The 26,360-nt window shown below is 38.2% G+C and overlaps 1 long non-coding RNA gene across 1 annotated transcript; it reads right to left on the bottom strand.

The window, feature by feature from the left end:
- Positions 1-248: 248 nt before the first annotated feature.
- On the bottom strand, positions 249-26,355 carry LOC147025284 (uncharacterized). The gene is made up of 3 exons (XR_015059440.1): positions 26,209-26,355; positions 5,329-5,387; positions 249-1,300 (listed from the first exon to the last, which is right to left on the bottom strand). It is a non-coding gene; the product is annotated as an uncharacterized LOC147025284 (long non-coding RNA).
- Positions 26,356-26,360: the final 5 nt, after the last annotated feature.

Genomic DNA, 26,360 nt, shown 5'->3' on the forward strand with positions numbered 1-26,360 from the left:
GAGGCTGGAGATTGAGGCTGGGCTGTTGCCGACAAGATGGCCGAAATAACCGTGTAGCGGACTTTGCGTGGAGCACAATGTGTAAATTGTGCTCACAGAATCTGCAAGTAATCGGATGTATGTTCTTGTTTATCATTGAAAAAGTTCTCAAGTATTATTTTAACCGTTCACTCCACCAGGCCCGTCGCTAGGGGGGGGGGCATTTGGGTGCAATGCCCCCCCATGGCGCATATGGTGCCCCCCCCACTTGTATGCCACCCATTTATGCCCTGTTGTACTCTGTGAACAACTTAGTGTTTAAGGACGAGCGCCCACTGTGAACTTGCTGTTTAAGAGTTCACCTGTGTGAACTAAAACCCTTATTCCAGATGTTCAACGTGGTGAATAATAAGGCCTTCTTGGATAAACTGTTCTTTAATAATATCCTTCTTTGAATAAGAATCAAGAGATAAGTGTGCGCTTCCCAGCGCATCTCCAAAAGCAATTGGCAAGACAATACAGTCCAAGACCACAAGATAAAAGATAATAACGCAAGCACCAACGCCAGCAGCCAAGACCTCGTGTCGAACGTCGATGTTGTGGGTGGTTATATATATCGTGGATCATTTAGTTTTAAGGAATAGCCAATCAGCGTGTTCGATATGGAGACCCTATTGAGCAGGTTACCTGATTGGTTGTAAGTTAGGTATAAATGTAATATAGTCATAATATGATAATATCATGAAGGAAAAGACATAAATTTACATGATTAAAGATGAAGTGCACGTGCACCACGTGACCTTCACAACCCATCAACCCTCCATCTTACAAAAGTAATTTTCTAATAAAAATTAAAAATATGTGTGTTTGTAATCATGCTTACATTTGAAATGATGCAGATAAAACCTGTTTTTGATGGATGGATCATTTAATAAATAAAACCGTCAACCGTCAAATCTCGCGAGTCGCGAGGGACGAATCACAGAGCACGAGCTCGCAGCAGGAGAAAAAGACGTGGATGATGGATAAACGAAAATGGCTGAGAAAAGGAAAAAATGCAAGCGACGAAAATGAAGAAGATGATGAAAGACATGTTGTGGGAGGAGGAGGAAAAGACGATCATGTCGATGGAATACCGACAGAAGCTAGCCAACCTGGCCAAGCCAGCAACGTCAGCCCTGCGGCTGTAGCCCCAGCGCAGACAGCCGAGTTTCCACGCTCGGCGGCGGCCTCGGGATCGGGTGAGACTGTCAAGCCGCTTCCCGATGATCTTGGAAGTGAGAGACCGAATCAAGTTGTTCTCCAGCGGTACCCTGGCCATCTGTTTGAGAACAAGAGTCGCTCGTTTGTGTCCTCGTGGTACCAGACTAATGAATGGCTGGAATACAATGTGCAGACAGATGCAGCATTCTGCTATCCATGTAGGAAGTTTAACACCGCACGTGGCCCAGTGGACTCTACTTTCACAGTGCGAGGCTACTGGAATTGGAAACATGCCGTTGAGAAAGGCAGGGGGTTTCACAAACACGCAACTTCAAAGGAACATTTAACTTGTGTTTTGAGGTGGAAGGAGAATGAGAGGCTCATCTATTGTGGTAAGGAGATTTCCACACTCCTCAATGCTGACCAGCTAAATAGAAACCGGTACTATGTGTCTGCTTTTATAGATGTTGTGGGATTTCTCACCGAAAATCAGATACCTTTCAGAGGGAGCCTTGATAATTTTGAGGATATGTCAGACGGGCACAGTGGGCTCTTCCTCTCGCTTTTAAACTGCACACTCAAAAAAGACACCGAGCTCGCCAAAATAACAAAGCATATCCCACGAAACGCAAGCTGTACTAGTCGGGAAATGCAGAATGAACTGATCTGCACATTGAGTAATGTGACGGATGCCATCGTGGAAGAAGTAGGCACATCGTGGTTTACCATCAAGGTGGATGGGACGAGGGACCCCACTGAATGTGAGAACATATCAATCATCATTCGCTTTGTATCCGCATCAAATGAAGCAACAGAGCGTCTACTCACAATAGCTACAGCCGACGCTGGAGATGCAAAAACATTGACAGACCTAATAATTGCAGAGCTGACAAAAACAGGACTTGACACGTCAAAAATATTAAGTCAGGTGTACGATGGGGCTTCGGTAATGGCTGGGAAGCACAGTGGGGTGCAAAAGTTGTTGCAAGAGATATTGGAAAGAGAAATCCCCTATGTACACTGCTTAAATCACCAACTCCATCTGGTAGTTATCCACGTACTGGCAGCAGAGAAAGCTGTCACTGATTTCCTCAAGGTTTGTTGTTGCCTGTACAAATTCTTCAGAAAGCCCACTGTTGCTGCACAGTATAAAGGTGAGTGGTTAAAACGACTTCTTGATCAAAGGTGGACGGGACATTTAGCCACCGTGTCTGTGATTATAGGGTCTTTTGAGGATATCACATCCTTACCGTCGGAGATTGATGCAGAGCGCGCCTACGGTGCAGAGATGATGATGGAGGGCTTTTGCGGGAAGTCTCTGGGCCTGCCTTCATGTTCACTGCTATCTTTGTACAAAAACTGCTGATGTTGTTAGATGGCCCTAACAGACTCTTGCAGGCAGAGGACATGGACTTGCTAACGGGGTTGGAACTGGTGGCGAGTGCTACAGAGTGTGTGAACAAACTCCGCTCTGAGGATGAGTTTACTGATCTGTGGAACAAGGCCAACGATGCTCGCACTGCTACACCTGCACCACCAAATCGGAGACGCACAATGCATAAGAACTTGGAACAGTTTGTAGTTTTGGAGACTACAGGACAAGACAATGACAAGACGGAACTGCAGAGGGTTTTTACAGCGCAATTGACACTGTGCTTGGCGAGATCGCTCAGCGCTTCAGTGAGCGCAACACACAACTCGCCCGTTCACTCGCTGCCTTGAATCCTGAAAATGGCACGTTTTTGGATCCCCACTTGCTCCAGCACATCATGACATTAACAAGGTCAACCATCAATGAAACAGAGTGTGTGGTTGCAAAGCAGTTTATTCGCTCACAGACAGAAAAGCAGCCAAAGGAGAGATGGACAACACAAAAACTCCTCTCGACATACCACAAAACGCTGGAAGCCATGCCAAGTGTAGTGACTGCTATGAGACTTGGACTAACACTTGGTGCGTCCACTGCCATGTGTGAAAACTCATTCTCAACATTGAGGAATGTCTTCACTGACCATCGACGGTCCATGCGCCATGCACGCAAGGCACAACTGGTACGGCTGGCCTTCGAGAGAGACCTCACACGTAAATGCCTGAATGAATGGAAGGAGAAGGTCCTCAGAAGATTCCACACCGAAACGCATCGCCTGCAGCTCTTCTGACAGTGAGTGCAGCGGTATAAAAACGATACGAGGAGTTCAGATTGTGTGTGTGGTTGTGGTTGCAGTGTGGTTGTGGTCAGCACCCGCCGTGGTCGGCTGCTTTGTACTTCTGATGTTTAAGTTAAATGTTGTGTTTGGTGCTTTGCATATCCCATATCTAGTGCTTTGTGCATAACCTTACCTCTGTGTAATTGACTGCTTTAAATGCGGACCTTGTGGTATCTTCAGGCTGGTCGTATTTGCTGTTGATAGTTTAACGTGATGATCGCAGGTCATAGCCGACTGTATCTTATTTCAAAGTGCACTGATTCTGGTGCCAACATCCCCCGTTTAGTCATTGTATCTCTGGTATATTAATTTTCTAATGCCAATTATTCACAACACCTTGTATAAGTGCACCTGAATTGGTGCCAATTGTTTAATCATTGAATATCTGCATTGTGAATGTGCCAGTTTGTTGCGGCTCTCCTGCATTCAAATAATTTTAGGCCAAAAACATCGGAACATATTAAATCTAGCTGAGATCAATTTGGTTAGTATGCGACGGCAACCTCAGTATAGATGTGTCAATGCTGCATGAATACAATAGTATACCGGGTTATCAAAAATATTAAATATAATAATTGTGTCCCCCCATCCAGTTCATATTCCCCCCTTAATACTGAGCCCTGGCTATGGGCCTGTACTCCACTCACAAATATTTTCCTGAAAATTGATAATGAGAAAAATTGGGATTCATATCGACCAGGGTCGGTAGCCACACCTAGGTCCTTAAAGAGCCTGCAGGTTGCTGACCCCTGGTTTTGGCTCTTGATGACATCGCAATTACTTGCTCAAAGTAACTCCCAAAATGGTGAAACTCCCAAAATTCAAGCTCGCTGCTTCACTCATTTGTTCTTTTTTTCCCACCTGTGGAACCAATTTCCTCAGTCTGCTCAATCTCATTCTTCACACCAGTTCCTCAAGACAGTGGTTCACCACCATCCTAAGTCATCCCCCATCCATACCCATGATCTTTTCGACCCCCATCAACCCTCTGCAAGCTCACCTCTTTCTGCATTTCCAGGTTATCCCTTCACCCCTCTCTCCCCCCTCCCACCACCCCTCACTCTGTTTCCGTTGTGTTAATCAGACCTCTGTGCAGCGAGAGACCGGGGGGGGGGGGGGGTTGCAATGGCTGATGTGCGTGTGAGTTTGTGTCTGTCCAGGGAATAGCTTTTTCACCATTTGAGCATTTGTCATCAAATTGTTTATGCCTCTGCTAACAAAGTCGCTGGTGGCATTGTTTTCGGATTGTCCGACTGTCCATCCGTACATACCGTACGTCCATGCTAATTTTCTTTGTTTTCTCTTCAACCGCTTGCCACAGAAATTTTCACCATTGGTGTGACTACTCGGGTAGAATGTTTTAATGACAATTATGACGTCATAGGTCACGTGGTGTGGTGGCCATATTGTAAAAAAGGAAAAACTTTGGACATCTGCATCTCCGAAACCGCCTCATGGAAAAAATTTTAACTTGGCACCTGTGAAGTCCTCCCCATGGGAAACATGTGTGTTTTTATCCCCCGCCGCATGGCGGAAGGGGGATATTGTTGTCACCCGGGTTGTCCGTACGTCCGGCTGGCTGGGCGTCAACATTTATAGCTGTGAGTGCGATAACTCATAAACTATTCACCATATTGATTTGAAATTGTGGTGTCACAGTGATGCGGAGATGCAGATTTATCGGCGCCATTCATTTGCGGAAGTCCTCGCTTGTCCCATTATTTGTGTAAGTCAGTGTGATTGGCACCATTCGGGGTTTATAGCTTCATTTGTATCTCAAGTAGATGTGCTCATCTTCCTTCTTAGTTATTATTATTACTTATTCGTGGTGTGTCCTTATTAGTTTGTCTGTCCATTTATTTATTCATTAATAGCGTCTCATCTTCCCTCACGTATTGCTTTAAATAAACCATTTTGATAATAAGAAATGTGTTCCTACCTTCTTTGCCTTCATGCACGCTCAAACCAACCACCAGTTTCTGAACTTGTTTGAATACACTGGAGGGGTATTGCACCAAGAGAAAATATCAGCAATGAGTAAGCTCCTCCATTGATTGTGTTCCACTTGTTTTTTAAAAAAATTTATTGAGTTATTTTAATAATTCTTATTTATATTTAGGCCACTCCTATATAATAGCGTGAGGCTTATAGCTGTTGAAGGGTTTGTTTCTACAATTAGTGCCCTCAGGTTTTAATGGTACCCATGAGAGTAGGGTAGATATACTGATTCTGGCTCACTTTCCCCCATGTTAAGTGAATGGGGATTCTCAGCAATTCATATTTTTTTCCCTAAAAAATAAACCTTTTTTTCCCAACCTGTTGAATTCTCTGCTGTTGAAATATCTAAAACATATAAGTGAATGGAGATTTTAATAGCCTCCCCTTTTAGCCGAGGAGCACTTTTTTTTTTCAAATAACCAATGCATATTGTTTAGCTCACTCATTGAACCTATAAAGATTTGTTCATTCTCAAATTCCTTCAATAGTTTAATTTTCTTCACACAATAATCCCCATCTAAAATATTTAAAAATAAAACATTTTAATCTTTATATTTTTCAAGATACCCCTTTTGTGTCATTATGAAATGATATACTTCTCTCATTGATCTCGTCTGACCACCTCCTGAGTTGCATATCATTTTGAGATTGTAGTAAATTATTTTTCCATTGTTCAATTGATAACCATCAAAGTTTTCAGTCCATTCAAGGATATTAATTTTTTTTCTTTACATCCTCTAACTTACTAGTTTATAAATTGATTTGCTTATTTGTTTTATTTACCTTTGTTTTAGTTATTTTTTCAATAAGACTTATTTGATATTTTTCACATTCATTATGTTTTCCATTTCTATACAAAGACAGATTTTCTCCACTCTTTAGTTTGACTAATACTTGGTTCGACCATTTATATATTGTGAAAAAGGCGGCGGTCGTCCTTAAAAACCCTAACCCATATTCTATTGAGTTAAAACTTGTGTCCATACGGAACACAATCTATTCTATATACTCTATGATTAAATATTCACTCTATCATACAATATCCATATGGAACACAATCTATTCCATTATCTAAAATAAATCTATCATCAAAGGCTCCTAATGCCTTTTTATTTACTTCTTCACGATATATCTGATGTTTATAACTTCTTATTGTATTCATTTTCCTATATTCTTCTTTCTTATTCATCAAACAATTATAATAATTTCTAAAAGTTATTGATTTCTTTACAACATATTTCTTTATTCCCTTTAACCTTTTATCAATCTGATCACCATACTTATAAGCAGATGCCTTTGCTCTCAATCCAATAAACTCACTCATTACTTTTCCACCCAACTCATCCTTAAACTTACCAATAACCTTTTCTTTTTTGAAAATAACTCACTCTTCTTACTAAAATTACTTGTATCATATACTCCAATATTTTTCTTCATATCTTTATAAACATCATCAGTTTTTATATCCAGAATAAAACTATCAGTGTCTATATACAACAATGAAACATTTTCACCATAATCTTTCTTTAAGGCATTATACAAATAATCATACATCAATATCTTTGATAAATCAAGAACTGCTGTTCCAATATAAATTGGTTTATCCATTACAATACTTTCCTTTTCCATATGAATAGCAGAAAAGTTCTCTGAAAAAAACCTCTTCTCTTTCAAAACTTGGTTCATTTATCAATTGAGAAGCTTCTTTCCAAGATGTTGCAAATATAATGTTTTGCTTGTTTCTAACATTCTCCATTGTCTTTCCAAAGACAGCATTATTCATCAATTTATAGAATTCCCCTTCAAATTTTACTTTTGTATTTGTTCTCATATCTGTATTGAATTTAATATACTTTTTCATCCAAGGACTTTGTTTAAATTTTAAAACTCTATGTATTTTAGCTACTCTCAATCCTTCTCCCAAAAACTGTTTCCAGCTTCTCTGATGCAAAACATATCCCTCTTTATCATAGAATGTTGTTCATAACTTTTCTGTTGATTTACCTTTAATATTAAAACTTTTATGATAATCACTTAACCATTCTTTCTTTAGGGTTTCTTTCTCGCATGCAAAAGGAAGGTCTTTATGCTTATTATGAAGATCACTCGGGTCCCTCAAATCAACTTCAAAATAATAACCTTCTTCTTCCTCATTCAATTCCTCTTGAGAAGAAATAACAATATTCATCAAAACCTTTTCATAATCCTTTTCTTCCACCCACTCTAATTTACCATAAGGCAGAGATTGAGACATTGCCCATCCATACAAATTATTAGCATCAAAATACATCAAATAATTGCAATTTTTTTCACTATCATAATTTGGAAGATATTTATTATTTGCTTTTGCATATCTTTTTGAACATACTTGTGATATTCCACCTCTCTTAGACTTCTCAATCATCAAACGCATATCTACATCACTGATTAAATCTATATCTTGTTTTGTCATTTTCAACATTGCACTCCAAGCTAAACCAAGAGCTGTGAAATAGTGGGCAGGATCTAATCCATAACAATTTTTATTATGACAGAGTGATCTAAAAGCTTCCAACACATCAGCTTTTATCTGTTTTTATCAACAATAAAGCTTTTATCAACAATAAAACATCTGTTTTTCGATACAAATCATGATATTCTCCAAGGTTCTATATCTTAAATATTTTCCAAATTTCTTGTGCGTGTTTATATTCCTTATCACTTATGTCTTCTTCATAAAGGTTATTATAGAAACTTTCTTTTGAAGGAAGTTGTGTTTCTTTAAATCCCATAAATGAATCCATATAATCATAAGGATAAATTCCCTTACTTGTAAGAATTTTCTCTTTACTTTGAATTTCATTCCTTCTTTGAATTTCCTCTCTAGTTAGAATTCCCTCTTTAATCAGAATTTCATCTTTGATCAGAATTTCCTTATTAGTTAGAATTTCATTCATTGTTCGAATTTTCTTTATAATTAGAATTTCATCTTCAGTTAGAATTTCTTCATTAATTTCCTCATTAATTAGAATTTCCTCTTTACTTTGAATTCTCTCTTTAATCTGAATTTCCTCTTTAGTTAGAATTTCCTCTTTTGGAAAGAATGAATTAAGATTTGGAAAAGAGCCCGTGGAGCTTACATTTGATGCGAGGTCGGCTAGTGGTGTTCCCATAAACTTGTAAGAATCTAGAAACCAAATACGAGTTAAAGGTTTTGCGATTATCATTTTTGTCAATGAAATATACTTTTGACTTGTGTTTGTTATGGCAGAAGTATTCCCTGGTGTTTTTGAAAGTTTATTTATAAATAGATGTGTATAATAGTTGGCGCTGTTGTGAAGAAAGACTGGAATAAAAGAAGGAAATTTCTAATTAAGATTACAACAGGAATGAGCGGGACCTCTATATTTACCAGTAAGATGACAATGATTCCTAACTTTGACCTCTCCCTCAATTTTCTCCTCACAAATATGGCAGATGTTCTTTCTAAATTCTAATTTTTCTTCTTCGGTTCATTTCATCGGTTCATTTGTTTCTTTCATTAATTTAGTGAGTCTTATACAATCCTTTTCTAATCGTTTTACAAACTCTTGTGAAGCTTTTTTCCCACTATAATGTTGAAGTTTATTATACTTTTTGCCAACAGATGATTTGATATAATAACAGAAACCACAAGGAATATGTTTTTGATATTTATTTGTATATGATTCTTTTGGATTGGAGAAGCAGTATTTATCTTTTTAAGGATACATTCAAAATCAGCGTATATCACAAATGGGTGCATGATAGATTTATTATAATCTTCAAAAGAAATCTTTTTACCAGGTTTAGGCATTGTAATTACAGCTGATTTATGATCACTACAATATTTTGAATGTTGTTCTTTTGTATGAAATGAATTAAGACATCGCTTTGGCCTTAGTTATTTTATAACTTGGTTTACGCAGTTCTTCAGCTAAAATGTAGGGTCGGTAGGTCGAAATATAAATATAATTTCAATTTTTAGAAATTATATATTTTGATCCTTTTTTTTTCGGATGTTCCATGGAAAAGACAAGGGTAGGTGGTGGAGGGGGGGGGATATAAATGCCGGACCAGGAGGATCGAAGAAAACATTGAAGATGGAAGACCATTCAAATGTAGGATGCCCATGTTCACTGTAGTAGGGTGAATATACAGATTCTGGCTCACTTTTCCCCTTGGAAGTGAATGGGGGATTTTCAGCGATTCATATTTTTTCCCCTAAAAATAAACCCCCTTTTTATCCCAAGGTATATTTATTTGTCTCCCCTTTTAACCTAGGGGCACTTTTTTTTTTAAATAACCCATGTAATAAGAAGAAAATTTGTTCAAGTAGTAATGTGATTTGTTAAAGGTGATTCTGAAGAAATATCTGAAACATGTAAGCCTCGGGGCACTCATTTTCAAATAACCAATGCATATTGTTTAGCTCACTCATTGAACCTATAAAGATTTGTTCATTCTCAAATTCCTTCAATAGTTTAATTTTCTTTGCACAATAATCCCCATCTAAAATATTTAAAAATAAAGCATTTGAATCTTTATATTTTTTTAAGATACCCCTTTTGTGCCATTACTGTGGTGTACTGGGCCTGCGGGGGCCAGGCGTGATGCGGGGAGCGTGGTGGAGGCGTGGAGGAGTGGTCTTGGAGTGGTCACGTGCTTGCACGGGATATAGGAGTGCGCGCCGCCTGAGGCGTTGTTGTAGCCGTTGTGGTCTGTGGAGCCTGTAGGTCGTGTGGCTGTAGAGTGCATCGAGTACGTAATAAAGTGGAGTTACGGACATCGTACGCTCACACTCTCGCTCGTGGCAATAAAGCAGGGTTGTGCTATCCCCTCGCTCGTGTCTGCCTTGGCGCACCTCTACATATCTACATCACTTTGGCGCACCTCTACATATCTACATCACTCTACATATCTACATCGCACCTCTACATATCTACATCATCATCACATCACCTCTACATATCTACATCATCACACACATATCTACATATCTACATCACGACATTACATTTGGCGACGAGTCTGTTCGGATCGGCATGTGCAGAGTGGTTGGGTTACTCGGATTGACGTGCAGTTTTGGCCGGGGCGATTGGATCGCGGCAGCGAGTAGCTCAGCGCATCTCGCGCGGTTCGAGGTCTACACAGGGCGAGGGTCCCGGAGGAGCGCATCGCGAGTTTCGTGCGCCACACGCACAGGCTTCGGGGCCAGGCGTCTCGCCGTCATGGACGGCTCGAGCATGGCATAAGGTCGGGGCACGGCGCACGGACGCGTGCCCATCTTAATCGGAGACGACTTCGAATTGTTTTCTGAACAGTTGGGCTGCTATTTCCACGCGAATGCTGTAGACGATGAAAGCATACACGAAAATCGATCTTGCTCGCCTCGCTATCAACGGAGCATGGCGTCGCACAAGCTCCGAGGAATGTCCGGGGTCTCGATGGTCGGTGCGCAGCAGATGATTCAGAGGTCAGCGCAATGTTCCAGGCACGCACAGCCGCACGCACGGTCTTCGGCACGGGTCGGGACCGAGCGTTGCAATGCAGTCAATCGGACGGCGGTCTGAGCACTCGGGGACGTCTACAGTGTGTGTGCCGAGAGTCGGTGCCCATCATAACGGCCATGGATGGCGGTGTGCGAAGCGACCCTTACGTCCCGGGTCGAGACCTACTGCCGGTACGGTGTTCGGTGCATGGCGTACACTTTGACGCTCCGGGTCGAGTCTTGCAGCCTGGGTATAGAGATCCCGGCGACCCGGAGCAGGAGATGCTGCCGATGTTGAACCTGTCTTCAATTGGTCCGGAGGTGACAAGATCAATGACAGTGGAGGTTGAGATGATCAGGGCACTGATGCTGCCAATGTTGACCCTGGTTTCAATTGGTCCGACGGTGACAGGACCAATGCCAGTGGAGGTCGAGATGATCGGGGCACTGATCGGGTGTCGAGTTGAGTCCGCTCGTGCTACCCTCGCATTGCACACGTATGCCAGTGAAGCGCGGTTGGCGGGGCACACATCTTGGTTGCCCAGCAGGGTCAGCGGGTTGCGCTCCTGCGGTTCGTGGTGCGACGGGAGGGGCTCACAGTTCCTGTTTCAGAGTTCGTACCTCCAGGTGCACCTGTGCCTCCTTCGGGGCACGTACCTCCGGTTGGGCCCGGGCCTCCCTTGAGACGCGAGGGTGAGGTTCCGGCGACGGGGGCCGCGACGATGCAGCGTGGGCTGCCGTTCATTGCTTCCTGCGACGATGATGTACGGTTCTGGAGCAACGGGAGCCATGCCAGCTGCGAGGAGCTCTCGCGCTTCGGCTGCGCTCATGATACAGTGTGCGCCCGTGTCGTTCCGGCGATTTCAGCAGGGAATTGGAGCGAGCCGGTCGCGTTCAAGAAGTTCGTGGATCGCGACCGTCGACGGCAAGCAGATCATCGCAACATCGCGACGACGACCGAGAGACTGACACGTGATGTGATTCATGAGTTGCTGTTCGTTGCGTATTTGATTTTCATTGCTCGAGTGATGCAGTTTAGCGTTGTTAAAATAAATGCCGACAGTTCATGTGTGAGCATATGTTTGGCTAGGATCAATCGATGGGATGTTCGATATGACCGATGTGATATGAAGGCCTTGGGGGCAATCGTGGCAAATAAAGAGGTCTTTCTGGTCTCCAGCTGTGAGGGCAGTCCACGGGTCGTTACCCTGTCATGTGTGGGGATTATATTGGGAGAACGCGCTGAACGAAAAGGGGAGTTTGCATCTGCGCAGACGATTTTCTTGTTGCTTTATGGCATGACTGGATGTGATGGGTGGTTTTGTATGGGATTGGTGGGATTGCAGCCGACTAATTGCCGGTTCGACTCGCGTGTGGGTCTCAGAGATCGACTCAGAGCCGGGGATGGTTCGCTGTTCAGCGTTACCCCCACCCCTGGTTTCGGCGAGGTCAGACGTGCCTGGCGCCCTGGGGCACAACTCTCTGTTCTCGCCAAAGCCGTTCGGGCATGCGTTGGGATCTCGGCTGGTTGTAATGCGTGGGTTTGTTATGGGGTTGATGGTGCGCCCAGCCGACGGCGCTGTTCAGCGTCACCACCCAAGGTCAAATGGGTTTGGCGCCGGGCGGCACGAACCTCTGTACTCGCCAAGGTCGGCTGCGCTGGCACCACGGGGCTTCCAGACAACGAGCTTCCGGGCTCGGAATGTTTATCTGATTCGGGTATGTCTGGGGGAGATGTGCCGCCTTGTCGGCCGGGGCCATTTGATGGTGCCGGGGGAGGTTTGCTCGGGAGGTCGTCGCGACCTCGTCAGAGGGCGTGTAAGCATGAGCCGCCTGGGGGCGCTTCTGCTGCGTAGTGATGCTGTGCTTCCCGCCTTGCTTCTTGATATCTGTAACGCGGTCAGGGTTGTTGTGGGTTCGTCGTGCAACTCGGTCTTCGGAACCTGTCCATTGCAGTTCAACTCGCTCGCATCGACACGTTATATAGTGTGATGTGCCTGTGCTTTTTGGTTATTATCGTTTTTTGTGCCTCTCTGCTTTTATATCATGGTATTCTGTGCCGATTATGCTTATTATGATGATGGTCATTTTATAATCATAGTTTTAGGAGGGAGGAGTGTGGTGTACTGGGCCTGCGGGGGCAGGGCGTGATGCGGGGGGCGTGGTGGAGGCGTGGAGGAGTGGTTTTGGAGTGGTCACGTGCTTGCACGGGATATAGGAGCGCGCGCCGCCTGAGGCGTTGTTGTAGCCGTTGTGGTCTGTGGAGCCTGTAGGTCGTGTGGCTGTAGAGTGCATCGAGTACGTAATAAAGTGGAGTTACGGGCATTGTACGCTCACACTCTCGCTCGTGGCAATAAAGCAGGGTTGTGCTATCCCCTTGCTCGTGTCTGCCTTGGCGCACCTCTACCACAACATTACAATTACGAAATGATAAACTTCTCTTAATGCTCTTGTTTAACCACCTCCTGAGCCACATATCATTTTGAGATTATAGTAAATTGTTTTTCCATTGTTCAATTGATAACCATCAAAGTTTTCAGTCCATTCAAGGATATTTATTTTTTTTCTTCACATCCTCTAACTTACTAGTTTTTAAATTGATTCGCTTATTTGTTTTAGTTATTTTTTCAATGACTTATTTGATATTTTTCACATTCATTATGTTTTCCATTTATATACCAGGACTGAGATTTTCTCCACTCTTTAGTTTGATTAATACTTGGTTTGACCATTTATATATTGTGAAAAAACACGGCGGTCGCCCTTAAAAACCCCAACCCATCTTCTATTTAGTTAAAACTTGTATCCATATGGAACACAATCTATTCTATATACTCGATGATTAAATATTCACTCTATCACACAATATCCATATGGAACACAATCTATTCCATTATCTGAAATAAATCTCTTCATCAAAGGCTCCTAATGCCTTTTTATTTACTTCTTCATGATATATCTTATGTTTATAATTTCTTATTGTATTCATTTTCCTATATTCTTCTTTCTTATTCATCAAACAATTATAATAATTTATTAAAGTTATTGATTTCTTTATTACATATTTTTTTATTCCCTTTAACCTCTTATCAACCTCATCACCATACTTATAAGCATATGCCTTTGCTCTCAATCGAATAAACTCACTCATTACTTTTCCACCCAACTCATCCTTAAACTTACCAATAACCTTTTCATTCTTTTTTGAAAATAACTCACTCTTCTTACTAAAATTACTTGTATCATAGACTCCAATATTTTTCTTCATATCTTTATAAACATCATCAGTTTTTATATCAAGGGTAAAACTATCAGTGTCCATATACAACAATGAAACATTTTCACCATACTCTTTCTTTAAGCCATTATACAAATAATCATACATCAATATCTTTGATAAATCAAGAACTGCTGTTCCAATATAAATTGGTTTATCCATTACAATAATTTCCTTTTCCACATGAATAGCAGAAAAGTTCTCTGAAAAAACCTCTTCTCTCTTAAAACTTGGTTTATTTATCAATCTAGAAGTTTCTTTAAAAAGATGTTGCAAATCTAATGGTTTGCCTGTTTCTAACATTCTCCATTGTCTTTCCAAAGACAGCATCATTCATCAATTTATAGAATTCCCCTTCAAATTTTACTTTTGTATTTGTTCTCATATCTGTATTGAATTTAATATACTTTTTCATCCAAGGACTTTGTTTAAATTTTAAAACTCTATGAATTTTAGCTACTATCAAACCTTCTCTCAAAAACTGTTTCAAGCTTCTCTGACGCAAAACATATCCCTCTTTATCATCGAATGTTGTTCATAACTTTTCTGTTGATTTGCCTTTAATATTAAAACTTTTATGATAATCACTTTACCATTCTTTCTTTAGGGTTTTTTTCTCACATGCAAAAGAAGGTCTTTATGCTTATTATGAAGATCACTCGGGTCCCTCAAATCAACTTCAAAATAATAACCTTCTTCTTCCTCATTCAATTCCTCTTAAGAAGAAATAACAATATTCATCAAAGCCTTTCATAATCCTTTTCTTCCACCCACTCTAATTTACCATAAGGCAGAGATTGAGACATTGCCCATCCACACAAATTATTAGCATCAAAATACATCAAATAATTGCTATTTTTTTCACTATCATAATTTAGAAGATATTTATTATTTGCTTTTGCATATCTTTTTGAACATACTTGTGATATTCCACCTCTCTTAGACTTCTCAATCATCAAACACATATCTACATCACTGATTAAATCTATATCTTGTTTTGTCATTTTCAACATTGTATCCAAGCTAAACCAAGAGCTGTGAAATAGTGGGCAGGATCTAATCCATAACAATTTTTATTATGACAGAGTGATCTCAAAGCTTCAAACACATCAGCTAACAATAAAACATCTGTTTTTAGATACAAATCATGATATTTGTATATAACCGAATACGAGTTAAAGGTTTTGTGAATATCATTTTTGTAAATGAAATATACTTTTGACTTGTGTTTGTTATGGCAGAAATATTCCCTGGTGTTTTTGAAAGTTCATTTATAAATAGATGTGTATCATAGTTGGCGCTGTTGTGAAGAAAGACTGGAATAAAAGAAGGAAATTTCTAATTAAGATTACAACAGGAATGAGCGGGACCTCTATATTTACGAGTAAGATGACAATGATCCCTAACTTTAGACTCCTCAATTTCCTCCTCACAAATATGGCAGATATTGTTCTTTCTAAATTCTAATTTTTCTTCTTCAGTTAATTTCATCGGTTCATTTGTTTCTTTCATTAATTTAGTTAGTCTTATACAATCCTTTTCTAATCGTTTTACAAACTCTTGTGAAGCTTTCTTTTCCGCTATAATGTTCAAGTTTATTATAATTTTCTCCAACAGAATGTTTGATATAATAACAGAAACCACAAGGAATATGTTTTTGATATTTATTTGTATATGATTCTTTTGGATTGGAGAAGCAGTATTTATCTTTTTAAGGATACATTCAAAATCAGCGTATATCACAAATGGGTGCATGATAGATTTATTATATTCTTCAAAAGAAATCTTTTTACCAGGTTTAGGCATTGTAATTACAGCTGATTCATGATTATTACAATATTTTGAATGTTGTTCTCATCGTTCTTTTGCATGAAATGAATTAAGACATCGCTTACAAGAATATATTTTGTTTGCTTAATACTTTATAGAAGAGATTAATCTTGATAAATTATTGATGTATGTATAATGTGAATTCTTTCCAACACTAAAATATAAAAGATCAATGTGTGTTTCTTCATTTTTAATATTTGAACTTTGTTTGTATCCGTTAATCCATATACATTGATAGAAAGATTATTATTTTTCTCAAATTTAGGAATATCTGTTGGTGGCATTGGGAATTTAAAATCTTTAATGTCCAAGGTATTCTCATATTTCATATATTGTTTTACTCTTTCTGAATTACAATTTGGTGGATGTAATTGAGCAAGAACAGACCAGAGAAAAGATTTATTATCATTGTCCTTAATATTAACAACTGCCTTCTTTAGTTTTATTTCTTTTGGTGATTCAATACAAGAAGAAGCTTTAAGAGGGTTTGATTTTAGAATGTGTATATCTAAAAAAATGATTTTTTAAATATTAAATCCACTTCCTACCAGTGTATTATCAACATCCTCCTCTTGTCTTGATTGTTCTTCATAAACCCCACTATTCAAAAAATCTTGAAATGATGTTATAAAATGAAGATCTGTTCTCATAATAAGGAGTTTGTTCTTCATCTTGTCTTTTCATATTCATTTTCACTCCCATATAAAACTTTAAAGTTTTCATTTATTTTAGTGTCTTTTTTAATAATTTTTTTCAACATCAGGTTTCACTATTTCAATTGATTGAGCTATTGATGATGGACCGGGTTCTCCAAATTGAAAAATCCTTATTTTTATATGCCCTTTAAATGCCCCATCAGTGTTTTCAATATATAGTCTCCCTTTACTTTAAACTCATTTTTCTTGTGTTTTTGTGATTGAAGGTGATTCTTATAACTACTCTTCAAAACATCCTTTGAGCAGATATCACAATGTTTTCTTTCCAACTCAAGAGGAGATATTTGATGAAATAGATTAAATGAGTGTTTGTTGGTTCGAAGGTGTTTTTTATAATGTTTATATTCGTGATTACAAACATCGCAGTATGTTGTATTCACCATATTTATAGAATAAAACTTTGCTTAAACTAAAATTTTCTTGATGAAAATTTCGTTTATTTTACAGGTGAATCTGTGCTTAAAACAATTTTATCCTCCAACTTTTTTCACTTCATAAATACAATGTTTCAAGACAAAAAAAAAAGTTTCAATCAATCTCTTCATTTGTAAAAGATACTGAGAAATATGTCAAGGATGTAAAATTGAACAAAGATAAATATAACAACTATTGGATAAAAACAATTATGGTAAATGATATGAGTTCTTCAATTTCCTTCAGTGGAAGGGCTTTTAGTACACCTGGAAGAACATAAATTAAAGTATCTCTAACAAAAGTTTATCCTCTCCTTCTGGTAATATATTCAAAACTAGAAAAAGCAATGAAACAAGAAAAAGTATCAAAAAATAAAAACCTTATGGATGAAGCTTTAGAAAGAAAAGATAAGTCCATCTGTAATATGCAAGGAGAAATTTGTATTTTTTTCAACAACCCTAAAGATGTAAATCCTGATGAAATAAAGGATGTTGATATATCAGGTGAAATGACATTTTGTTCAATGGTAGTTGAGGATCATTTTTAAATTACCTTTCATGTAAAAAATGTTGTAGTTGAATCTGGTAATGAAAAAAAGTATATAGATATCAATGGTAATGTTGTTTCTACTCATTAAATACGAGTCAATATTCAACTGAAGATTTTGAAGATTATGAAAGTATAGATGATTCCGAAGATGAATTTTAATTTAGGTAAAGTTTTACTTCATAAATATGCGAGACTTCCCTGATTCTCCATATGACAAATTTGAGAATTGTCTTGCGTATGAAAGACGGGGATTAAACACAGAGTCAAAAGCCGATAAACAATGTATATTCTGTGATTATCTTCTAATTAATGATAATAAAGATTTTTAAAAGGAAAATAATTCTTTTGGATTTACACCAAAAATGAATTACTTTACAAGATTGATTAGAGAAATGAATGTAAAGTATGAGGGTGATAACACACCTTTCCTTACAAGGGAAGAAACTGAACGTATTAGAGAAATGTTCAAAAGATTGTTGTTATATTTTATTCATGGATGTGATTTTCAGGGAAATATCAACACAAGATATTGCATAAATAAAATAATGGTTTATCTTGAAATTAAACCTGAACTTAGGATAAAATATAGAGTTTCTAAAAAAGCCAACAATAAATTAAATAACCTGTTTTCCAAATATATAAATGAATGATTTTTTTACCCATTTGGGAAAATAAGATAAAATTTAACAATCATAAAAATCTTCCAAATTCATTAAGATGTCTCATAGTTGGTTCAAGCGGATGTGGAAAAACCTGCTTACTTTGAAGATGCTCCTGACTCCCAACTTTTTAGATTATGATAATTTAATAATTTTCACAAAGTCGAGTTTTCAACCAGAGTATCAACTAATCTCACAAGGTTTCAATGCTGGTCTTCAAAAATAAGATATAATCAGTTTATTTAAACTTCAAAAAAACCAAAATGATTATATCATTGAAGATATAATACAACTATTTTGTGATACACAGAGATGTAAAAAGAAATCAAAACCAATAAATTGTATTCTTAGTGATAATACAGATGATATACTGTCTCCACAAGATTTGAATAAATCAAAAAAGAACCTCGTTATCTTTGATTATTGTGTTAATGAGAGAAACCAAACGGTAATGGACAGCTACTACACAAGAGGGAGACATTCTTCTTGTAATTGTATTTATCTTCGTCAATCATACTTTCAACTTCCTCGTCGTTCCATCAGAAACAATACTAATACTTTCATTTTATTCAAGTTCAATTCAATAGATATAAACAATTTTTGGAGAGATAATTGTTCTACATTATGTAGTAAAAAGGAATTTGGGGATTACATGAAGCACACGACTGAAAAATATTAATATATTGTTGTGAAACAAGATGAGATATTAAATGATATTTTCCAATAAATAAATGGATGCGAAAGAAAGAGCAACAAGATTTAAGGAACATCAAGAGTTTGTTTCAAAAGTTGTAAAACAACAGGAAGACATAAAGAAGAAATGCAGACAGAAACTAACGGGCGAAGAAGCATTTGAAAGAAAGCAAAATAAATTTTTTAAACCACTTTTAAAAACTTCGCAAGAAAAAATTAAAGATGTTTCCACAGTTCCCACAGTAGAATATACTCCGAAAAAACTTCAAATGTTAAAAGATTTTGATCAAATGACGGAGGAAGAATTAGAGCATTTAGGAGAATTAGAATATGATGATGAAGGTTTATTTCAACAACTGGAAAAGATTAATCGACCCCCTGATTATATTGTGAATGCTCTTCAAAACAATGAATATTCAGCGGATTCAAAAACCAAAGCAGGACTCGTTCCAACAGAACAACCAGCAATATTTCATCTTGTTCAAGAAAAAGTATTGATATTTAATGATGAATTAAAGTTCTTGGGTTCTGCTCAACCCCCTGTTAAACTAACTCCGAGATTAATGTTTCTTCTCACAAAAGATGGAAGACAAGGTTCAACTGTGAGGGATAATCAAAGTATATTGATAAACCATTGGATATGAAAAATAATGATGATAGAGTATATATTGATCTGCTGAACACTCTTATTATAGGGTTAATATTTCTGGTAAAAGTAGGAAAAATGAGAAGGAGAAACACATTATTCAGGCTTTAAGTGTCCTTGGTTCAAGTATTAGTTTTCTTCCAAATGACCCATCGCAATTAGTTAATAGATTGTTATTGTTGTTCGGTAGTAAGAAGGCTGGAAATAATAATTGTTTTAATGAAGCATCAGCCATTTTAGACCAGTTTATGAACATGAAAATAATTAATAAATCTCAATATAAAGACATTTTATCTCATATTAAATAAGATGAGAAGCACAATCCTGAGTTTTAATTTCACAACAAGCGACCACACATCTTCATTCCCATACCCACTACAACTTGACCCAACAAAAGAATATGAGGCATCTTTATTGTCCATGGAAACTTATAATACCTTATTTAACAAAACTGATAAAAATGACAAGTTTAGTTTTAATCCGGGAAGTGGATACAAAACGATAACAGTCTCACCCGGAGCACATGAGATTTCTCAAATATCTTCCGAAATTGCTCGTCTTATAAAAGAACAGGGTGATGAACCAAAAAATATTGTTATAGACATTCAAAAACATACTTCAAAATCAACAATTAAACTTAAAAATAACTACAAGGTTGATTTCACAATTGATAATTCATTTGGAGAGTTATTGGGTTTCTCCTCAAAAAGATTGAAACTAATGGGACGTTTTACAGTGATAATGTCATTCAAATATCCTCAGGAATAAATTCGGTATTAATTCACTGTGATTTGATTGATGGTGCTTATAATGATGGAATAAAAACAAATACATTATTTTCATTCAGCGCATACTCAACCCCAACTGGTAATAAATTCAATATGGAACCCAAAAATCTGGTTTATCTCCCTGTGTCAGGAAAAACCATACACAGCGTAAATTTTAGGATAACCGACCAAGATAATCATATGATTTCTTTTAATGGAGAAGTTATATCCATCAGAATTCACCTGCGTGAAGTTTTCCAATAAATAAATACGATGGTTATTGTGAGGAAACACGAGTTGGGAAAATATAAAATAATTACAGGGGATGGGATGTTCCTTACCCCATACTACAAGTGTGAAGGTATGTATCTTGGTAGAGGATACTGTTACGGCTGTGGAAATTCGCATTACACCATAAAGGTCCCGTAGGTGAGATATCTCTCGGTGCATGTGTAGTTAGCCCACACCCATTGTATAGAGGGAACTTGTGTGATTCATCTGGGCTGCGACGCTTTGAGTTAGCCATTTTTTCTGTTATATCTTTATTTTGAACCAACCACGTTTCAAACACACAACATTTCAACAACCACACCATCCCCATCACAGCACCAACCACACTGCCACCACGCCACCTCCACCATCTACGCTACTACATCTTCGCCACTACGAACGGCAAACAAAGGCGCCGAGGAGGGAACTGCGAGGATGCGCAGGTTTCCCCGCCTGTTTTTTCCATTTGACTTCCCCGCACTTTGGAGTGGGAGGAGGGGTGATGCAGGTCAAAGGTCAGAGGTCAGGTAAAGGAGGGGCCTGATTTTGGGGGAATAATGCTCTGGCCCAGAGCCAAAAACTGACTCCCCCGGCCCCCGGACGGAGCGGGGTGGAGGGAAAGCATGAGGGCACGCCCCCTTCGAGAGGCTTCTCCAAGAAGCTCGAAGGGAGGCGGGGCCGAAAAAGGAGCGGGGCGGAAGGGCGGAGTCCCGCGCGATAAAAGACGGACACGGGCGGGCGCAAAAAAGCTCCCTCAAAAGCTCCCTCAGAAGTTCCCTCAGAGGGTCCCAAAAAAAGGCTCCCAAAAAGGAAGGTTTCCTAAAAGGCTCCCTCTCGCGCTTCTTCCTCTTCATCTTGGCTGGTGGTTCAGTTGGTTGGTCATCAGGAAAAGGTCCTGTGCCCGCGCCTTGGCGAGCGGTCCTGTCACGAAGGCACGGACAGGAGATGCGGCAGCGCCCGTTGCGAGGTGGACCTGTGCGTCCGGACGGGGAGTGCCAGAGAGGGTTCGCCGGCCGCGAGAGAGGTCAGGGCCAGGCGCGACCACGCTGACGGTCGCGGGAGAGGGACTCACCAGCCATAACAGGGAAGTCGCGACTTCTTTCTTTCTTTTGTTTGGGTTTTATGTGCAAATGACTGTGGGTGGCGCCTGTCTGACAAGTATAACTGTTTAAGTGTTGCCGTGTGTACGCATATTCGGTTGTAGCTCTGCATCATTTATTTTGGTTTGATTGCTATATGTGCATTTTTCATTACTGTATGACTGTAAATACGTGCCTTCCGTGCTTGTCTGTGTGTGTGTGAATAAAAATGCTTGCTTATTGAACTGTTCCCGCTCTGCTTCGTCTCTTTTCCTTTTTCATTGAATCTCCATCCTGTTTCACGTAAGGGGTTCGTAGTGGGCTTAATACGCCCGGTAATTAATCGGAACTGTCCAGGTCAATGATAACACCGCTCGGTTATCCCGATAGCATGGAACGGGCTGCCCAAGTGGCTCATGTCCGGAGTCGACCTGTGGTGAGGTACGATCGCCCGGTTTACCATCCGCGTGGGTACTTAGGTAGGTCGAGTTTGGCGAACAACCCTATCCTACGCGGGTTGTCGATTGGTACGATTGTGGTGAGGTCGAAAGGCCCACCCGTGACTGGCTCCGGGCGATAGTTCCCGGAGGGTCACGACTGAATTGTCCGTCCGGTGGGCGACGTGCCGCGATTCGAGTTACGTGGCCGTTCGCACGCTGGCGGGCGCGAATTCGCAACACTACTATAAACCTAAGAGACAAAGGGGTGTAGGATATCAGTTTAGAGGAGATGGGATAATTGATACTCTAATGGGTATCGGTTCAACTATTCTGAAACATAAAGACCTAATTGGTTCAACTGCTTCTGCTGTGGGAAATGTAGCAGGTGCTGTAAAGAGCATAAAAGATGCCCAAAAGGAATCTCATAAATTACAAGCAATAAAAGAAATTAAGAAAGGCAAAACTCAGTTGTCTTCCCAAGAACGACAGAAAATAATTCAAATACTTGGGTCAGGGTTTCAAAAGTTTTAACATCTTTTTTTCCGAAATAAATACAAGTATGGAAGCAATTGATAGTATCTATGATTTGGATGATACTATTATTATCTCAAACTCCACTAAAAAAGAAGATTACTTCAAGGTAAATGCAATAACTGGAACAGACTGGAATGCAAATGGTACAAAAAGTTTTGAAATAAATAATCAACAAACCTATATGAATCTATCCGAAAGTTTCTTGTTGTATAAATTTAAATTCACTAAGGCTGGGAATAACACAAACGCTACACTCGTAAATGATTTCTTCTGGAAAATGTTTGATAGTGTTCATTTGTACATTGGAACACAAGAAGTTGAAGCGGTTGATTATGTCTCTGCTGTAACTGAAATGATGAAATTTACACTATATACTGTACATTCAGTGATAGAATGGGAAAGGGGGCTGTCGAAGGTTTTATTCCTGATATGTCAACGGGAACAACCACAGACCCTGGATATACTCAAAGGAAAGGAACGTATACTGATGATACAAAAGCAGTTAATAGTTTTACTGTGGCAGTTCCTCTTAAAGGGAGATTTGGATTTTGTGATCATGATAAAGTTCTGTATGGTCTTAAAATTAGATTTCAACAACAAAGAAATGATAATGAAAATAGATTACTTTTTGGTGTTGGTTATAAATTCAATATGGAACCCAAAAATCTGGTTTATCTCCCTGTGTCAGGAAAAAACCATACACAGCGTAAATTTTAGGATAACCGACCAAGATAATCATATGATTTATTTTAATGGAGAAGTTATATCCATCAGAATAGAATGATATTCTGATGTAACCAGTTGCTTTTGATCGGTAACCAGTTGCTTTTGGTGATCAGAATAAATTTGTAATTGATGAAATGAGTTGGTATATTAGTGAATATACTCTGAATCTTAAAACAGAAGAGATGTTGAACAGAAGACTTAACTCAAAGAAACCACTCAGTATCATACCTCAAAAGAAGATGTCAATACGTTAAACTCAACCAAACCACTTACACATGGAATATGGGTGTTCTGGAAGGAAAGCCACGATATCTGTGGATCATTTTTTAAAAACCAGATGGCGATACTGCTCCTGATAAGAATAATGCATTGAGTGATAATGCTAAGGTGAAACAACTTCGTGTTTCTCTCGATGGAACATTTTATCCACAAGATATATTGGAAATTAATTGGTAAAAAATGATTTTGCTGAAGCATATAAGTCTTACCAAAAGTTGTGTGAAAGCAATGGAAATAAAGAACCTATTTTGGATATGACAGCATTTAGAAGTTTGTATACAATCTTTGTGTTTGACCTGAGTGCTCAAAAGGAAACTATAAAGTCTAATCGAGTGGATACTTCCCTATACATTGAAAGAGGAGAGAGTGAAGAAGTTGATACATATTGTTTGCTTTTGGAAGAAACAGAATTGCAGATTAATACAGATAATGGTGTTATGATTAGTCTCACATAATTTTTTGTTAAATAAATGAGTGGCAAAGTACCAACTGGGGTATATGTTAATCAAATCAATCTTCATAAACTATCATCTTGTGTTCAAAATGAAAAGCCTTGTATGATTAAGGTGAATACAATTCAGAGAAAAGGAGCAGTAAGAATTGATGTTTTGCTCACAAGAGAACAGGTTAAAATCTTGAACGATACTGGCTCACTTAAAATTAAAATGACAAAACCAATGTTGAAAAAATATTCAATAAGAGAGATGAGTGGAGGATTTCTCCCATTTCTAATTCCTTTATTTGCTTGTTTAAGTGCAGTTGGAGCATTGACGGGTGGTATTTCAACAGCGGTGAAAACTGCCAACGAAAGGAAGGCTCAACTCCAGGCTCAAAAAGAATTGGAAAGACATAACAAAGAGTTGGAGAAACAAATTAGTGGAAGTGGTGTAATTGTAGATTTTGCTGAAAAACTTGAAGGTCTGCCTGATAAAGCGAGATTTTTAGTTGGAGATATGCTTTCTTCTATCGCGCAAGCAGGTGTAAAATTAACCAAAAGGGGTAATGGATTATATCTTTAAAGAATTTGGAAAGAATACAACATCAAATTTACAACTTGTCAAATATTGTAAGAAATTAAAAATTCATAATGTGGTTATTTGTATGAGAGATGAATTAACAAACGTGCCTAAACATACAAAGAATATTATTATGAACTTAGAAGATAATAATGGGAACGGTTCTCATTGGGTTTGTATTTTTAATAGTCAAGACAAATATTATTTTGATAGTTTTGGTCTTCCACCACCTGTTGAAGTCATAAAATTCTTACATAATGGTGTTTATCAAACATTTCAAGTCCAATAATTAAATTCCAAGTGTTGTGGTCAATTATGTCTATATGTGTTATTTCAACTCAACAAAAATTAAAATTTTTATGACATTCTTTTTAATCTAATATAAATGACTTATGTTGGTAAAGATGGTTCTATCATTGGTGTATCCCAAGAACTGGATATTGATTTATCAAATTATTACACAAAGGCACAGGCTGAATGACATAAATATAATATAACCAAAAATATTAATATGAAAAATGCTTATAGATTACAAAATTAACCAAGCCCGACTGACTCAAATGACTTGGTGAGATTAAGCGATTTATCACAATATATATCCTTAATTAAAACGGCCGTGTATTCCAAAGATACAGAAGTGTTGATTTTATCTCCAGGTCATACAGAATTCACAGTTCGAATTAAAATAAATTTTTATAAAGAAGGGTTATCGTTTGTATGAGAATAGAACAATGGGGGTATGATATGAATGACTTCGGGTATAATTGGTCATTTAAAATTGACCTAGAAGACCTGGAACAATTAAATCAGTCTCGTAAGGAGGAATATTATCCACTTGGTATAGAGAATGAGTTTTGTGGAGCCACGATTAGTAAACAACAAATAAAAGAATTTAATAAGGGTAAATATAATAATGGTTTTGCCCTTGTTTATCTCATGAAAACAGAAAAAACAGGATTATATATAATAAGTAAGGAAATACAAAATGATTTAACTATGGGAAGATGGGGAGGTATTTCGTGTCATAATATTATTATAACATATATTTCTAATACATAAATGACAGCAAGAAGGCTTCAAGAAAATTATCATTTCTGTGTCCAAGCATACCTTCAAGAAAAGGGTATTCGGTATTTTAATAAATATGTTCTACAACATAAGAATGAGGTATTCTCAATAAAAGATTGGCATTATGCTGATGTTGATAAACCGACAACTTTAGATTTAATTAGAATATTAAATAATGAATAAATTGAGAAGTTAAGAAAACGTTAGGCTCTTTTAAAAATCCAAAATATATTTTATTGGTTTCTTGTTGTAAAAAAAAAAAAATTTGGATACAGGAATAACAAGAAATTGAGAGTATACCGGACTCCGTGCTTATGCTGGCTAATTGCTGATATATTTTGCGGTGATCGACTGCACATGTATTCCTTACTGCACATGTATTCCTTTTGTGTCTGTAGAGACGGCTTCAATCAAGTGAAATAAAGCCTTATACTCCGAAGGTTTTCCGCACGCATTCATTTCAGGAAGTGTTCAAACCCGGAAGCGCTTCCCCACCGGAAGTGACCAAACAGCGAACTGCAC

The sequence above is a fragment of the Eptatretus burgeri genome, chromosome 6, assembly GCF_056783735.1.
Source record: "Eptatretus burgeri isolate ZD-2024b chromosome 6, Ebu_testis_v1, whole genome shotgun sequence".
Taxonomy (NCBI): Eukaryota; Metazoa; Chordata; class Myxini; order Myxiniformes; family Myxinidae; genus Eptatretus; species Eptatretus burgeri.